The 14,002-nt window shown below is 41.2% G+C and overlaps 1 protein-coding gene across 2 annotated transcripts in view; it reads left to right on the forward strand.

Moving 5' to 3' along the window:
* Positions 1 to 1,830: 1,830 nt before the first annotated feature.
* Positions 1,831 to 14,002, forward strand: part of LOC122798139 (cytochrome c) — a 30,632-nt gene continuing 18,460 nt past the window's right edge. For both annotated transcript variants that reach the window (XM_044066851.1, XM_044066852.1), the window contains exon 1: positions 1,831 to 1,941. The gene's annotated coding sequence lies outside the window, so the exon portion shown is untranslated. The remainder of the gene's footprint in view (positions 1,942 to 14,002) is intronic.

The raw sequence follows: 14,002 nt of genomic DNA on the forward strand, positions 1-14,002 counted from the left end.
GTCTGCTGTCACATTTATTTCGAATGCTGCACATTTCTTGAAAAAAAATTCCTAAAATGTAATAGCTGCAGTTAGTATGTGCAACGGCAACGGCTGTATCAAAATAACAATTTTGATGCATTAGACAATGTTATACGCTGTCAGTAGTTAATCATAGCTGTCATATTCTGCAGCATTTGCAGTTATGGAAAAAAGTGCAAAGTAAGCTGATTATCATTTTGTCCAGTCTATTGGAAGCTGCATCTCTGATCCCACCGCGGTATTTAATAAACTTTTTTCATCGAGTCTTTATTGAACCAAAACATAGGTTAACAAAATAGTCGAGATAGCCTTAACATTTTATTAAAGGTTAATAGTATAACATTTCGACTCTTTAGCAAATTAGCAAAGAATAATAATGTTAATAATGTGTTAAACATATAACTAAATGTGCTAGGTGTATAGTTAATGTAGAACTGTGAATGTGCTATTATTTGTGGTATACTAGGGCGTTGGAACTACCTTGGGACTAACTTGTTTTAAATTTCTTGAGTTGCATCCCACGTGTTTTTGTAATATATGTTAACCAGATGTACGACGACCTGCCAGTCACTGTGGACACGCCCAAAGCTGCGCAGTACCGCCCGCGAGGTACTTCACTGGGAGATTACCAGCGCTAGTATCCAAAGGTCTTCTGTTTAAAAATATAGCAAAGGATTCGGAAGAACACTTTTTTGAAGTCCCGCATTATGACTTAAAGTATACCGAGAGTTCAGACCCCTGCTCGCTCACTAAAAATCTGAAAGTGAAACATGACACTGAACACAACGATCACATGATCGCAAACAATGGATTTAGATAAAAAAATCGATAGCCTTTAAACCGTTAAAGATTTCAGGTTAAAGATCTAGGTAGTCGCAGGGTGGCATAGCTCTCAACCTTCCATGTCCAAAATGAGAAACTCTAGCCCTCATAATGTGGAACACATACTAATGGCTTACTAACAACTTCAACTAGGAAGGTCATAGGATAGTTAAAATAAGCTGGTTTTACTTATAAAGAAGATCTTTTAATGAATTAATACGATTCACTTCTATTTACAATGGATTTCACTTAAAAAATTCCTAACACTGAATGTGTGACAGTCTTTCAATGTGGAACTTTGAGGAACATGAACTTTTAAAGACCCTAAATGAGGTACGTTCCTCGTAACTGAATGTGTGACAGTCTTTCAATGTGGAACTTTGAGGAACATGAACTTTTAAAGACCCTAAATGAGGTACGTTCCTCGTAATGAGGTACACTTGAGAAGTATACAGGGTGGGTATACACAGACCTTTATTGTACGTCTATATCGTAGCCGGAGAATTCCAATTTGTAATCACTCTTACTACATCTCCACCCTACTTGGTATTTAAAAATGGACACGTCTCAAAAATTGCCCCAAGTACTAAACGGGCGTACTCATCACTTTCAGCTGTTTTAGTTAGAAAAGCTCCCCATAATTAATCTACATGTCTGCTACTATAGCCATTAACTTAAACAGCTATAAACAACAGACTTAAATGCATAACGATTCTACGTAATGGGCAAAAACTCCTTTCCTGGAAGTTAGGCAGCACCTTCCCACAACCTTGACTCTAGGAATGTCATGCTTACGCAACTTATTCTGGATGTCTAGATTACATATAGAGAAAATCGTTACAACACAGTACATCTCGTAAATGACATTACGGATTTTACTTTTCAACCGGATATGATACTCACGTAACGTTTGGCACTCAAGTTACCCATTTATGTTGCAAAGTGAAGATCTTGGGCGTGACTTTCTTTTGAGGCTAAATGACGTCACTTCCATACCGGCTAAGTATGTAAAACGCGACGGCGAGGCCGGCGTGCCCTTGACGACTTAATTGAAGAAGGATCTGCAGTTTTATCTGCGTTTGTTAATCTGGTAACCAGGTAATTGAATTTAAATGTTAGCTGTTGTGTAAGGTAGTTTTTCACTATTAACAATGAATTATATACAATGTTTTTAGATCTTCAAAATGCCACATTGAAATTAAATATGTAGAATGCGTACCTGTCAGCTGTACAGATTTTCGCAGAAGGTCCAGATTTCTGCCTTATATTTTTTCTGTTTCTCACAAAAATGCGGTTTACTGGCAAATCAAAGTCAGAATTTCAGACTTCATACCCTCCCAGAAAATTCATGCGAATGCAAAACATGTTCAACTTTCTAAGTTTGTAAGAGTAATATTTAGTGTCCCTATATTTTGTCCTTGCCCCCATTATTTATGGCTTTGTCCAGGTTGCCTTCTCTAAGGTTGAGAGAATATTTGATTTTCTCTTTAAATGTTTGCTGTTAATGCAATGTTGAATAATTCCAGTTGTTTTGGTAATCAAATGATTATGGCATAGGTTATGTGGCCTTTTTTTGTTGTAGGCCGTGATGTAGTTCGTGTAACAGCTTTAGCTGTCTTACACATTTTTGAAGGATGAACGTGGTTTAGTATAGTTCCGAACTTTGTACTGCGAGACTCAAAAGAACTTGAACTTTTTTTTAATGTTTTAAATGTGTTAATTTGAAGTTTCTGATTAATTAGCGAATGTTGTGTAGTACTAAAGTCGTTAACTGTCAGTATGCTTTCGTGACCCTGTTTGCTCTTTTAGGAGGCCTGCTGCTAAGATTGGCTCTGTAGTAGAAACCAAACGTAAGTCGCACTTAGTTTCCGGGAAGTTGAGTTGCCTTTAAAAAAAACTTAGTCCCATTGCGGAAGTGCAGGGAAATGGATACGCTTTTGAATTGACATTTCTTACCTTGGCAATACTGTAAACTCTTGACTTATTTGACCTTGAAGTGTTGTTTCTGTTGTATGGTTTGTCACTGAAATGGAGAATTACTTCATCTGTGTATATGAAAGAAAATGTTGCTGAAACTTCAGATTTTAATTTTGCATTGGTGATTACATATGCAGATGCCCATATTTTTGAGACCATTAACAATAGCATGGTCTGATCTCTGTTGCCATATTAGCATCGCATTTTTGTTTGCAGTGAAGTGTGGATCGAGAGTTTTGAATGTAGCTGTCCTGTTCGGTGGATGTGCTAAATGGCATTTGGTTATTTTGGTGTGCTTGAGTCCGATGTGACTCAGCTTCACACCGTTGTAGGCTTAGTGGCATGCAATACTTCGTTGAGTGGCTAACCAAGTGGCTGCGGTTGATTTGTTTTCCTGAACTTTGCGGATTGTGTGGTACTAATTGCCACTACTTTTATGGCGCTCCCACCTTTAACCTTCAGGCAACATAGAGCAAAAATTGAAAAAGGTAATGGCCACCTTTACAGTGAATATCCCTTTAGCATCCACCACTGTATACAACTAAAGCTTCAATTGGTTAGAACTTTCCCCACTGTCATTACGATCTAGTGGCCAAAAAGTCATTTGTTCGTAAGCCTATCAATTCTAGGCATATGTAATCATGCTGTGATGCCAAGCTATGGAACTCCTTACCTGTGCCCAAATATCCTCCCGCCAGTTCTTTAACATTATTGTGAAATATTCTAGCCAAAATCTGTTCTTTCTCGACCCCAGGATAAACTACATCCCTAGCTGTAATAGCTTTTCGTACCCTACATCTCCCTAATCCACTTCAGTCAGTTCCTTAGTTCAGTTAATTTCTTCGCCTGACTCTGCTGCAACCATTTTTTCTCACTTCGCGTTGCAGTTCGTTTGTGTTCTAACTTTATTTTTATTATAAGTTGTATCTATTAACTGTTAGCACTATTTAGTTGGTATTTAAACTTTGGGTTTTGAAGATTGCCAGATTAATTTTTTGTAATGCTTTGAAGCTTTCCTGCTGAAAATGTTCACCTACCTAGTTGAGCTTTCCTGGTAATTAAATGTCCGTGTAGTCTGGTATTGTATTACACTGGTTAGGATCTTCAAAGTGCTTGGGTGGCACAAGATGACTTAAGGGAGCAGTCTTGTTGACTGTTAATCTTGGTGGGGATAGTACATTAGCCAGTTCAGTGACATGTATAAAGTGGTGATTGTGGAGCACGTAGCTCTCTACCTCCGATCGCCTAAAGGTGGACCCTGCTTTATGACGTGGAACAAACCGTTTCGCGCATTCGTCTTTTGACGTTAGTTCTACTTCTATTGCGGGGGCGCTATAATAAGGAAGTACCCATAAGGATTCTAGTATAGATACGGAAGCAGTGTTTGTAGTGCCATTGATGTCTTTAGAAAGAAGGTTTCACCATGTTTTGACTTGTGGAAAACTCGTCTTTGGAAACAGCGTGTCAGACTCCCGGGGGGGGGGGGCGCTCTTTTGTCCAGAAGTAAATTTCTAGCACGTCAGAATTGGCTGTATTGGTAACTGCTGCCTTGGTGGAAGCCCATACCAGCGCAATTTTAGGGAAGTCTGACCACTTCCCTGGGATTGTGCATTTAAGTACTGTAGCGTTGTCGCCTCGCAGTAAGACGCTGTCCGGTTCGATTCTCAGCCACAGCGTCTTCTGCGTGGAGACATGCGTGAATGGGCGTACCTTCGTTGAAGTTTTTTTGCGTCCGGGCTGGTAACTCGGCACGTAAAAATCAACTACCAATCATTAGCGGACCGGAGTTCCGCTGTGGCGACCCCTAACCGGGAAAAGCTAAAAGACACAACTGAACTCTGCCTTCCCAGGATGCAAGCAAGGGGTGTAGTGGAGGTATATCAAAAAATCCACTTGACTGAGCAACGACTTGCAAAAGGTTTGTGCTATGCTTACCCTGCTGTTTAAGGCATGACATTGCTAAGCACGAAGTATCAAAATAGCTCTGGATATGGAGAGTAAGTTCTGAAGTGTGCTACAATTATGCAGCCTTAATTTGGAAGTACCTGCTGTTGAGTGGCAGTGAATTTGTGGACACCTTGCTGGGTGGCAACTAGTGCATCACCAAAACGATGTTAATTGATCACTGAATGTCTCTGGACTCTCGAGCAAGGTACTAACAAAACAGAAGAATCGTGCAGACTTTTCTGGCTTTGACTCCCCTTTGCTTATAGCTGCAAGTACCTTGTCATGTTTTTTTTTTCCAACAAGGACTGGGAAAGTAAATAGCAAAGGGTAAAAAAATTGGCTCAGGAATACAGGCTTCAGATACTGAGATTCTCAAACAAAAGCATTTGATCCCCATTACACTATTTTTGCAGAGTGCTATAGGGTATGAAAAACGGCAAAACTTCTACCTGGGGTTTGTAGTAATGAGAAAATGTGAGCAAATACCTATTGCCTATAGTTTGAGGTGCTGATCTTACAAGCTTTCTGCATCTTGTCTTTAGGGTGCATAGCTTTATATGCCTGTAACTAGGTAAGACTTGTTTGACGCAAGGGTTGCCACTTGTTTGCAGAGTACTCACATCTCCTAGCCCCACTAATTCTGCATTACCACAGAAATCTATCTGGTCAAGTGCCAAGCACAGACAGTAAAAGATGCACATGGTACTAGTTCATTCTGGCTTGCTTATAAAGCTTAGGATTTGTAAACATGCTGAAATTGGCTCAGTATCTGCATATACTAGTAGTTGGTTCAATACTTATTTTCCTGTATGCAGTAGCTATTTGCTCAGTTTTTTTTTTTTTTTTGTAATCTTTATAATATATCTTTACCATCTCAAAAGTGCTTACTCCTGTGTACTCTTCTTTTCTAGACCTAACACCACTCGTAAGTATTCAACTGCGGTACCACCTTTATCAACTGTCTGCAAACAGCTAAAGTTAACTTTGAGTATGTATGTACGTGTTTGAGCCAGTATTAATTTTCCCCTGGAGAGCACTTTGCTTTGGCTTGTAAGCAGCCCCCACACGCACACACTCATCTTCCACTTTCTCTCTTATTCCCTTCTGTTAGCAAATAGTATCCATAACTGATCAGTACTCAGTTAATTTAAACTGAGACCACAGTAGCCTACTGATACAAGGTTATCCTGTTTTTCCACCTGAGAAATGGTTAAGAAATGACAACAGTTTCAGAGCAGTCCTTGGTCAATTCTGATTGTTTCTTAAACACAAACTTGTTTTTGCTTTGGCTCATTAGCAGTAGTACAAATTAACTGCCTGCTCTCACACCCTTGTTTTTCCCCCTTGTTTGTTACCTTAAGCCAGCCCCAAAGTTAATAAATATTACCTGTGGCAGGCACCATTTTTAAAACTACAACCACCCTTTGTCACGATCATATGTTCATTTATCAGTTTACTCTGTTACCCATTTGTTTCCAGCCCCTCTCAAGAGCTACTAACAGGGTCTCTACCTGCTTTGCTTCCCTCCCCCAGTGGTCCTACCTTTATTACACTCAAACCCCTCCCATCTTTCCAATAGCCAACCACAGCGCTAACCCAACACTACCTCCTCAATCTTCCCACTACTGTCACACCTCCTCAACTAACATGTACTAGCATACCTTACCTATGCTCACTGCATGCACTCTCCTTGCATATCTTACATCCTACCAAAGCTCCATCATTCCCCCACTCAACCACTACCACTGTACTACTACTCACACCACACATGTCTCACCCTCACTCAGCTCCCCTCCCACCAACTCAAGAACCATCCCTATGCACCCCACACATTCTACCAACTATATTACTCAAACATAAAGCATCCCTACAATCTAACGTAGTAACTCTCCCACCATACCTATTACCCACAGAGCACAATCATAACGTTTCCTTAATAAACAAACACATTCAAAAGTTTATTTATTTTTATTTTTATTTTACATTTGTTGACCGGGCTAGTCTAGCTGGATATATCCACCGGGGAGAAAACTCACACATAGAAAATAATAGGTACATTTACAAGTGGTATATAGACAAGTAACAAGTAGTATAGCAACATACATTATTTCAGAAAAAGAACAAGAGTATAACATATATGTACCATAACAATCAGATTATTATGTAGATAATACTAAAGGGTAAAGCTGAGAGAACTAATAACCTCATGCATACCAAAACTAGCCCTAAGTGGAGACATCCAACCCTGGCCCTTCTATCTCCAATCCTCATAATCAGAATAGAAACCACAACTTCTCCCATATCACAGCCAATAAGAAAGCCAAGTGACTTCCTTCTACTAAGCCTAAATATTAGAAGTATGTCCAACAAAGTCCATGAACTCCATTCCACCATAGACTTGTACTCCCCAGATATAGTCATCCTTACAAAAGCCTGGCTAAAACCTCACATTACCAGTGAATAAATACTCCCTACCGGTTACGGCATACTAAGAGTTGACCGGCTAAACAAGAAAGGAGGCAGTGTAGCTATAATATTTAAATAGTATCTAAACATCCAGATCTTAAAATCATCAGCTCCACAAATAGGCAATGAAGAAATAATATATACCAAACTCAAAATAAACAAGAACAAAACCATCAACATAATTGGATGTTACTTCCCACCTGGCCAAAAAATCGCTCCACTAAACCTCCTCAGCTGGTCTACCCACAATCTCCCCCAAGAAACTATAATTTTAGGTGATTTCAATATTGACTGGCAATCCTGTTCTGGCAACCATCCAACCCATCGTAAACTTTCATGGCTTCATCCAATTAGTCCAGTCACCAACCAGGATAAATAAAAACTCCAGCAAGAACACTACCCTGGATTGGATAGTAGTCAGTAAGAGCCCCCCAGTCATATATAACAGGCTGCTTATCAGAGCCTCAGTGATCACTCCCTAACATTCCTACTCAAAAAAATACCTGTACCAAGCTAAACCTGTCTGCCGTCAAATATGTAAACTAAACTTTAACCCACTCACATTCATCTTATCCCTCAAAGAATGTAACTGGCATCCTCTATAAAGTATCTCAGTCTTGATAATGCAGTTGAATTTTTTAATACTACCTTCCTGAGCATCCTTAATTACCATGCCCCCATAAGACTTTCCAGAACCAAAGCACAACCCTCCCCATGTCTACAGAAAACCACTGAGTCAGAAATGAAAAACAGGGATAAAGCCTGGGAGCACTGGCGCAAAACCCTCTCGACTAGACAGAAATTCCTAGAACTACGCAATAGTCAAAAAGCTAATAAAACAGGACAAAGTCTAATACTACCAGTCTGCCCTAGACTCCCCAACACAGCCCAAACAATTCTGGTCCTCCATAAACTCCATCCTCCGCCCAGGTAAAGTCAGTACCCCTCCTCCTAACATCCCTCACTCCGAAAATATTGCTACCTCATTCAACACACACTTCACACAAACCATGCTATCACTAGCTAAACACAACCTCCCCTCCCCTCGAACCCACACCTTCAACTAGTAATCTCCCCACTGCCTTCTCTTTTTCTCCTGTACCTACCTCCAACATAAAAAAACTCTTAACTAAACTTAAGCCCACCAAATTAGCAGCAGACAACCTCCCAAGTGAATACCTATAAATCGCAGCTGATGCTCTGGCCTACCCAGTATCCATCTTGATTAACAGATCTGTCAAAGTTACGTTCCCACACTGGAAAATCACATAATTCCCTCCACAAAGGCGGCCCCTCCACAGAACTAACCAATTACTGCCCCATAACTATTCTCTCTCCACTCTCCGAAATATTAGAGAGATGCATACACTCAGGTCTCAGACTACCTCCTTACTGAAAACCTCCTTTCCAATACTCAGCATGGTTTCCGACCAAAGCATAGCACCACTACTGCCTTACTCTCCTTTACTAACACTCCTTCAGCATAAAAACAATGGCCATCTCTCCTCTGCTACTTTCGTAGACCTATCTAAAGCATTTGACATGGTCCCACACAAACAACTCATCGCTGTCCTCAACTTATCCTTCTGTCACCAACTGGTTTCAGAGTTACCTGTCTGACCGCCAACAATCTGTTGTATGGCAGAATGACATATCTGCCCCAACTACCTGTCTCCATGGGGGTTCCCAAGGATCCTTCCTTGGACACCTACTCTTCTGTTTTCACAAATAATCTAGCCTCTGCCACCAAACATGGCACACTCATACAATATGCAGACTCAACCAACATCTGCTCAACCCAGTCCCTACCCAAACTGCAAAAAGTTGCATAGGAAGCCTTTTCCTCTGTTGAAACTGGGTTATCCGATGCCCAGTTAATACTCGACCCAAACAAAACTAAACTACTCATCTTCCAACCCGCCATACATACTCAAAACAACTCACTTTAACATCACACACCACTATATACCCAACTGAACTAAAATTTGACATACATATCCATGACCATAAAAGTCCACAAAAACTAGGAGCGTTATACAGAAATAAGCAACTTCTCACCAAAGCAGCAAAGATTTCAATAGCAAATTCCCACCTTATCTCCACCCTACTTTATGCCTCCAATATATACCAACCTAAGGCAATGCGGTCTAATAGAGACCTGCTACAACAAAATCGCCAAATTCGCCCCAGGGGCATCCTACCATAGTCACCACAGTCTCATTTGCTGAACTGGGCTGGCTTGAACTCCCTCACCTCCTTCAGTGGTATTAACTCTCACTCGCCCACAAACTAGTAAACCATCCACTAAATGTCCCATCCCTCCAGAATCTAATCCAACCCTATCGCACCACCAGACCACTAAGATCGAGCAATAAAAATCACTTGCAGATCACTAAAGCCAATAACTCTGGTGAAGCAGTATTCCCTTGCACCATAGCCAAATTATGGAACTCCCTCCCACCCACAACTTCCTCTGTACCATCATGCACCCACTTCAGAACATTACTAAAATCGCACCTAAAAACATGCTGGCTATGCCCTTGCAACTCCCACTCTAATATCACCCACCCCACTAACTACCTTGATTATAGCAAGCTCAAGATACTCATAAGCCTAGTACTTATTATACAGCAGGAACTTATTATTGTAACATTTGTTAATGTCTGTTATGTACTTCGCAGATAAAGCTTATAGTTGTCTACTGATGTACTGTGTTCATCTGTAAATGTTTGTAATTATTTGCTCTGTTATTCAAATTGTTAATCGCTATGTAATCCAATGTAACTACTGTCTGTATTTTAACTGGGGAGCTTTTCTTCCCGGGCCTCCGCTGAAAATGGGCCTACGTCCAGTAGGACACTCCCGGTCAACAAATGTAAATAAAATCACATCTACTCACAAGCTTCAAGATTGATAATATTCTTCAGGGGTTTAACTCCTTTAAAAAAAACTGCTTGATTATTTGAGTTTTAGAATAGTGGGTTAACATGGACTCTAGTCTTGATGGTTTTGTCTTGCAGAACTGTGCCTTTAACTTTAGCGCTTCTCAAATTGAATGCCTTCATTCCTTGCAGCATTCCTATCTTGGCCATGCCCACAATGGTCCTGGTGAGTGCAGTAGGTGAATTTCAGTCGGGTGGTCCCTCGTAAGTTATGCTGGGCACAGGTCAAACATAATTTAGACTTGCAGTGCATACTTGTGGAGATCTAGAGAGAGAGAGACTGGAAGAGGAAAGTCAGCATAATGGAAGTTATGGCAGTAAAACTAACCACAAAGGCCTAGAAACCCATTTGGAAACTGGCATACGACATAATTTGCATATAGAGATCAGTGAAGTGGTAGGTCAACAAATGGAGGTTAGTCATTGGTTCTGCACACGTTTATTGTGCTGAGTCTGGACTCTGGCATGACTCTTAAGGCATCCTGCACTCCTTGTACATGGATTTTGGATCTGGCTTTTGGGATCTCTCCCATGTGTGGTATGACAGCAGTAGACTGTTTTTTAACTAGTTAGGTCTGCTTCTATATGCTTTTGCCAGGTAATTCAGATGATAGGATGACAGGGCTAATAACTCAAAGCTCTCGTCTGAAGCAGCATTAGTTCTCCCTCACACTGCTGCTTTAGTGTGAACTTCCTGACCTAAAAGTGGTCATTTGTACACCCTTAACCTGACGTGCCAAGGTCAACAGCTTGTACGATTTACCTCGTGTGTACTTCTGTGCAGTCTGCAAGTCCTCCCCTCGGTTGACTGAATTTAAAGACATGCAGGTAGGTGCAAGCATGTGTGGTTGTGCCTTCTTTGAAGGTTAGATCTTTGAAGGTTAGATGCTGGGCTGGCAACTCGACACCATAAAAATTCACTGCCAGTGATTAGCGTGCCGGAGTTCTGCTGTGGCGACCCCTAAGTGGGAAAAGCCGAAAGACTTGAGGATGTGCTTGCCAAAGCAATGCAAGGTGATCTTGCTTGGCTAAATGGAGGTTATTCCCTCTAGAGCCAAGAGGTTTGCACTTACAGGCCCATGTCTGTGATCTTTGTACCCATCAGACCTGTATAATCAGGGTTGTTTTGAGCCTGAGGTCTGTTATTGCAGCTTTACCTTATCACCTGTAAAAGCAATCCCTTAAAAGGGGACCTGCACCCGAGGCTACCCAATAGAATGAGTAGTCTTGTGTTTGAGGGTTCATAGTTTAGTCTGCCTTGGTGTATCTGCTTTTAAAGAAATTCCTGAAAAGGGCCCTGCATCTAGGGAAAGTTACTGTATCTCTGAACTTGCGTTTGTCCTTAAAGCTGACCTGTTTGAACCATAACTATTTGCTTTGGCTTATTTTGTTTTTGACTTGGAAAATATTTTCTTGGCTGTTTGGCTATGGTTTCAGAGCTATTGGCCGAGTGAAGAGCCTTTTTAATCCACAGAAGCTATTGCATTGCATACACTTTTTCCTCATGATTTTGAATTGAGGCATTCATCTCCCATTGTAGAACAGATAGGAGAGGATTCCACATTCCCTGGATGTGGATGGGTAACTGAGTTTTTACCTGAAATTGAAGACAAACTTTCTTCTTTTCTGATTGGGAGTGTTTTTTATGCAAACTGATCTGTAGATAGTCCTTTGTATGCTTCCATGATAGCTGTCGTTTCTGTTGTGCTGTCAGTAGCCTTTGCCTTTGGGGGATCAGAACTCTGTACTTCTACTCAGTCCACTTCAAAGCATGACAGGCTGGGTGTTCCCATTTCCACTGTAGACTGGCTACGTAAACTGACTTCAGCCAACATGAAGTCAAGGGTATCTACTTATTTGTTCAGCAATTTTCCCTACAATGAGCCTAGCTGTAAACTTAGGACAGTCTTATTGGGGGCTTGTGCTCACCGTTGCATTCTTTCTATCCTGTGGGGATCTGGCAACTGGAGTGGCTGGCACCTTGGTATATTCCCCTTGTTTTTCTAGAGTTTGGAAAGGCATCGGGGGGGATCCGTATGTAGTACTCTGGATAAGGCAGAAGTACCTGGAGGCTGCCAGGGCTGGAAAACACCTAAGATGTTATGGACTGACGTCTCCCTTGCATCACAGATGCACTGACCTTCAGGTGAGGGGGTGCATTCTGGAAGGTCAGGCTGGGTATCAGGCCTTCAGAAGTCCCAAATATGAAGGCTTCTGCAACAGTGAACTTGACTGTGATTAAGTTTGTAGCTGTATACATTTTTCATACACCAGTTTGTTGATTATAAAAGCGCACTTGAGTACACATCACTCATTTTGCAACTCCTGCCTTTTTTGTTTTGCATATTACAGCCTGAGATCCCCTAATCGCGTCTTTCTTGGATACATTTGGAGGCAAGCTTTTGCTAGGTGCTCCTAACTCATTGTCTACTTCACTGTACTTGACCTTAGAAAGCAAGTCTAATGGAGAGTTTATGCAGCAAAGCTCCCTAACTGTGGGAGCAGGGTTATTATGAAGGTGCCACTGCCCCTTTAATTTTGTGTGGCAACCCAAATCCCCAGATCAGAGGTCAGGGAGTGAATTTTATCACATTTGTTGACTGGGTATGTCCGTACAAAATTACAGCATCAGCGGGGACAGTACAATGCAAGGTCTTAAATATTGAAGACCTAGGGAGAGAACGCCACAGTATTATAACACAATCAGAAGTACAACGCAATCAAGCAGCAAATATAATCAGAACAGTACAATTACTGTTGCATTAACAGCCAAGAAACAGCTGTAATGCAATCTGTATAGATTGAGCAAAACAGTATGTAGGTAAGGTAAATAAGAGTGGGGAAAAATAGATTAGCCTGGTGAGTGGCAGGAGCACAGAGTGATTTGAACTGGTCATGTACTGGATTTTTTTGTCTGGAAGGGTGTTCTAGAGTTTGGCTATTTTGTGTGAATAGGAGTCGCTATGTTGGTTGTGGGGGTTGGGTACTTTTAGGAGTTTGGAATATCTGATGGATCTGCTGTTGGTATTAGGTTGAACTAGAGGAGATGGCAGGGCATTTGGGATGGTAGATATTTTATGAGCTAAGGATCGTTGATAGGTTGAGCTCAAGCCAGTTTAATGAGAGAGCTAAGCAGTGGTGCAATCTGAGAGATATTGGTGGCAAATTTAGCAGTCTTGTGGTAACATGATTGTTGAGGTCAGATTTTCAAAGGTTAGTAAAGGAGTAATGGTAGGTAAGTGTGTGTGAGCAGTGGCTACCCTGGTGTTTGAAGTTGGTTTAGCCCTGTAAAGGGTACCTAGTTTGTGGACTTTATGATGCTTTGGGTAATATGCATGTCAAATTTGAAGTTGTCATCTATGGTAACACCTAAAACTTGTGTGGTTAGAGGGGGTGATATTGGTACCATTTGCAGAGATTGATAGAGGGGGCAGGGAACTCTTGGGTTGTTACTGAAAATAATGATTTTGGTTTTGTTGGGATTTAAAATGTGTTGGGAGAGGTAGAATTCAGTGTCCTGTAAAGAGCTCATGTGGTGAGGGGGCTGAACAGCATCATCTTCATACTGTATTATGGAGCATGTTGGCTTGCTGTACTGAGGTTTTGTGAATATAAGTGGGAGTGAGAATGGACCCTTGTGGCATACCCAAAGCGATGGGGAGTAGGTTTCCACTTTGTAGCCTGTTGACGCTTGGAAATGTAGTTGTGGAACCAAGTTAGTGCAGATAGACTAAGGCCATAAGAAGATAGTTTATTTAGTAGAATCTGGTGGGATATTGTGTCAGAGGCTTTAGACGTGTCAGAATATGGAAAAGATGTGTGCGGGC

The sequence above is a fragment of the Protopterus annectens genome, chromosome 3.part1 (genome assembly GCF_019279795.1).
Source record: "Protopterus annectens isolate FY-2018-M chromosome 3.part1, PAN1.0, whole genome shotgun sequence".
Classification (NCBI taxonomy): Eukaryota; Metazoa; Chordata; order Ceratodontiformes; family Protopteridae; genus Protopterus; species Protopterus annectens.